Genomic DNA, 4,961 nt, shown 5'->3' with positions numbered 1-4,961 from the left:
AGCCGTTGTGTTTTTGTGACGAGTGTCACCACTTTTCAGTCAAGGCTTCACAAGGCTGGGTGTACCCCGCTTGCCAACAGCACTCGACAGACCCGGACGGTGACCCATGCAAGTGCTACGCAAGCCTGACAGCACTAAACTTGTGTGATCTGATGGGAACCGGTGTTACCACTGTGGCAGAGCCGCTGGAAGATAAACAATGAAGACTGTTTAAAAAATACGACCTCCTTATCCAGGCAGTTGAGGCCCGAGAGCTGTCTACTGGCCCCCGTGTCATCTTCTGCCTCGCAGCGCGACGCAGATCGATATGGACAAGCATGTGGTCAGTGCACTGCTCTCTCGGCTCTTTTGGTAGATTTCCAGACCGTGGAGCAGCTACTGTTAGTCAAGTAGCTCCTCAGTTGGCACATCAAGGTTGAGTACACCCCAGAACTGTCCTTCCACCAAAAAAAAAAAAATAAATAAATAAATAAATAAATAAATTGGTAGTACCGCTAATGTAAAACTTCGTGACTTTTACAATAATGACAATCTCTTTGGTGACAGCACGTCAACTTCTGGAGGAATGCAATGACGTTTTTCAAATACCTTTTAAATAATATTGTGAAAAATATTTTTTCGGTCAAGGCTAATTAATGTGAACAAGGCACGAAGTCCTCATAGAAGCCGAGTACGATTTTGGCCCAAACGCGCTGCGTAAATAATTCCTTTCTTAGCTCATATCCTTGTGCAACGAATAGCTTCGTATGATAGGGAAACAGCGCAGATCACTCCTACTTGCAAAAAAAAGTGTAAGAAATCGGTTGTGCAGAATTAGTAACAAATATTACTGATGCCCGTTGTCGGTTCGAGAGCATGTTCTAAGCTAAATCATTACTACTAGGATCGTTCTTCAAGTAATGCCCCATATTTTTTTCTCAGAACATATTTATTGTTAAGAGTCAGAATTTGGTGACAGTATACATCAACAGAAATTGTCCATGTACTATTTTTCTACCTAGTGTCCATCACGTTCTATGATCGTACTTCAGTGTTGCGGAAGGGCATGCATTCCCTGCTGGTTAATGCTCTTTTTCTGTAGGCGTAGCCATGTATTCATTGCATGACTGACACTCTCGTCATCTTCAGACTGTAGAGCCAATTGTCGAGTTGTGATGCGCCGGTCGGCACGAATAATGGCAGTCGCACGATTCAGCTTGTCTGGAGCAGTGGTTGTGACAGGACGTCCCGAGCGTGCTGATCATGGAGCTCTGTTTCTGCATTTCCTGAGGCTGTAACGTTCTTTACCCATAACCCAACTGTATCCCTATCAACTGCAGCATCGCCATACACAGTACACAAACGTTTATGGATGTTCACCACGGTTTCTTTTTCTGCACACTAGAATTCAATAACAGCATGTTGTTTGTAACGTGAGTCGTATATAGACGCCCTTTTGACTCTGTACTACGGCTCTGCCACCTGCCACAACGGTTTTAAACTTCACTAGCGCACAGAAAAAATGCGAAGCGCCAACAAGGACGTTCGTCTGTGTATATCAATGGCTTTTTAAAAAGAATGTGGGACATTACTTATTGAATGACCCTCGTTCGTTTCACAAAGAAAATAAATTAGGCCTACTGTTTTATAATCAGCACGGATTCAAGGAAAACTACTCGTATGACACGCAGCCTGCTTTCGTCATAAAGGACGATTTTCCAGTAATCGGTTTAGGTGAACAGGTTGTTCCCTTTTTCCTAGATTTTCGGAAGGCGTTTAACATTGTGTCACGTCCTTGACTGCGAAATATAGTTAGGTCATAGAGAATATCTTCGGAAAGTATTACTTGTCTTGCTGAAAACTTGACTAATAGAACCCAGGGGATTATACCGGATGACACCTGCTATGCAGAAACGAAAGTTACATCGCATGTGCCCCAAGGAAAAGTAATGTTCTGACTACACACAAACGAAAGGATGAGTAGCACAATAACATGATTCGCTGACAATACCGTTATGTCCAAATAAATATCGTAGTTGGCAGTCGACAGGAAATGGAGAAAAACTTCGAGTAAGTATCCACTTATTGTAAAGAACAGCAACTGTCTAAATTTGTTATACATGGTATAGAAAACCAGAAAGACCCGATTGTAACTAATTGTATGATTTGCGGTAAGTATCTTGAGCACGTCGAACCACATAGGTATTTAGGGACAATTCTAAGAGGCGATATGAAATGCTTGGTTTGGTGGGTTCCAGGAAAATGTAACGCATCTATAAGGGGAATCACATATAAGACGTTAGGGCGGTCAATTCCTGACTACTGTTACACTGTTTGGAGTCCTGATCAAGTGGGCATGGCATCAGAAATCAGGAAGTTCAGAGGCGCACTGGTAGGATCGTAATAGGTCGGTGTAGCCCATACGAATGTGTAACGGAAATGGTCGGGAAACTTAAAAAGGAATCCTTGGAAGAAAGACGACGTATTTCTCTCGAGCCTTTTCTAAATAAACTGTTATACGAAATTACCATAGTATATCTCATCTAGATATCATGAAAGTGTTGTGTACAAAGCCAGAGTTACACAATAAATACCGCTATAGGCCGTCACCACATAGTCACAACCACTTGCCCGGCGCCTCTCAGCTGAGAATAGCAGTCTCTGGCTGCCGCTCAATAACTCTAAGCTCTGTCCGCCCCGATACCTTAAATGTACGAGCGAGAGCTACAGCGTTATACTTGTGCTCAATGATGAAATTGTGGACCCACAAAGATGCTTCCCTTACAGGACGTCTGTTAGAGAAATTGCTGCCGGCGTCTCTTCTGCCACCTGTCACGATGCGCACATTACACCCTCACTCTCGCACCTCTCGGCATTTACTCTTGAGTATAGTTACGTGCACCCAGACCTCCCCAACACTCGCGAGAGACGTTTACAGGTACCTGCTAAGGTCCATCCCTCGCAATCTGATTGAGAGGAAGATCCCGACGACCCTATGGCCCGCAGTGTGGAGAGTAGTCCAGAAGCCGTTCCTCCCCACGCGGTTACGAGCCGCGTGGTACCAGGTGGTGAACGGCAAAGTTGTAGCACGACAAAGGCTGCGTGCTATTTGGATGACGGATTCCCCCCTTTGCCCACGTTTGCACCTCTTGGATACAGATGAACACCGTTTAACGTGTGGATCGGCGTTAGAGGTATGGCTGCTAGTGCAGAAGATCCTCGCCTGCTACCTACGTATCGCCCCTCGCACAGTTGAGCACGGCTCCTCCTTTGTCCAGAGGATACTTATTTCCCACCTGCGAAGACTCACGCTCTCACATGGTTTAAAGGCATGTCCATATACTACCTCTTTCGAGATGATAAGAATATGGTACTTGATTATTGCAAATTTCTCCAGGACAGTCATAGCACACTTGAGCGTACACCCCGATACCGACAGCTGTTTGCGAACTATTTGCGCAGTGTCTCCGATAACCCCCCTCACAGTTGGGGAGTACCGGGCAGAGGATGACCGCCGTCATGGAGCTCCACACGCTGCGAAATTTTTTATCAACTTGGAACATGGAATCTGTACGCGGATGGGCCATGCACATGGAATGGCGTGCGGGATTTGGTTACATTTTTCTTTCTTTATTATCTATCATCTTAGTTTCAAATTCTATTTCATAGTTTAGAAGGAAGTTTTGTTCTGTTGTTGCTACGGATGTACATTCTAATTTTGTTTGTCGTAGCTGAAAGACGCCTTTTCCCATATAAAAAAAAGTTGGTAGAAAAAAACAAGAAACAAAAAATAAATAAATAAATAAAAGAAAGATGGTTAGGGCTCGGACTCTTACGCCAGAGGTCTTGGGTTCGGTTCCTCCTCCAGCTCCTTTGTTTCTTCTTTTTCATTTTATTTTGTTATTCCATCAGTTATTCAGAAAGTTTACCAAACCTACATTATCTTTAACAAATTAGTTACGTTATTGAATAAAAATTATATAAAAAGTCCTACGGGCCCGGGTTCGATTCCCGGCTAGGTCGGATATTATCTCCTCTCAGAGACTGGGTGTTGTGTTGCGTTCATCATCATTTCACCCCCATCCGGCGTGCAGGCCGCCCAATTTGGCGTCGAATGTAATAAGACTTGCATCCTGCACCAAGGCGACCAGACCTGCCCCGCAAGGGGCCTCCCGCCCAATGCCGCAAAGCGCTCATTTCCATTTATCCTAAGCTCTTTCTGCCACCTCTTACAACGCGTGGTATACAGAGTTGTAAGAGTACCGTAGGTTACTGTAGTCTGCCATATGTAAGCAGAGACTACGGTAGTTTTACAAGTAGCATTGGTCAGTTAAGAATATAATCGCATTACCTATTCGTTAAGCGTGTTTTGTACGTATAGGGTGTCACCTCACTTAGATCGCTTTGTTTGCGTAAGCAGTCAGTGTCTTTCTAGGTTCTCCAAGAAACCGGAAGCTGTGAGCCTGCTAGAAACTGAGTCAAGGAATATAAAAGGCGGCGTAATCTGAAGAAAATTTTGGTTCAAATGTTCAAATGTGTATGAATTTTTAACGGACCAAACTGCTAAGGTCATCGGTCCCTAGACTTACACACTACTTAAACTAACGTATGCTGAGAACAACAGACACCCATGCCCGGGGAGGACTCGAACCTCCGACGTCAGTGGCCGCGCAGTCAGTGACATGGCACCTCTAACCGCGCGGCCACTCCGCGAGGCAACATTTTGGTACTACATAGTTATCCTGCTGTCTGTTACTTAAAAATAAACAGTATTTACTGCGAAATTCAAATTGTCAGTGTTTAATTCAGGTTTTACTAGGAAAATGTCGATTTGTGAGGTGTAACAGAGAGGCGCAGTAGTAAAAATAAAAAAAGTTACAGATTAATTGTGTACCGCTACAGAACGCAATGTTCTGGAAAAAGGTAAAATTTAAGGAAAAAGAAAAGCAGAAACATATCATATGTAAATTAAAGGGGGAGCA

This window comes from Schistocerca piceifrons, chromosome 2 (genome assembly GCF_021461385.2).
Source record: "Schistocerca piceifrons isolate TAMUIC-IGC-003096 chromosome 2, iqSchPice1.1, whole genome shotgun sequence".
NCBI lineage: Eukaryota > Metazoa > Arthropoda > Insecta > Orthoptera > Acrididae > Schistocerca > Schistocerca piceifrons.
Note: the sequence above shows the minus strand (reverse complement) of the source record.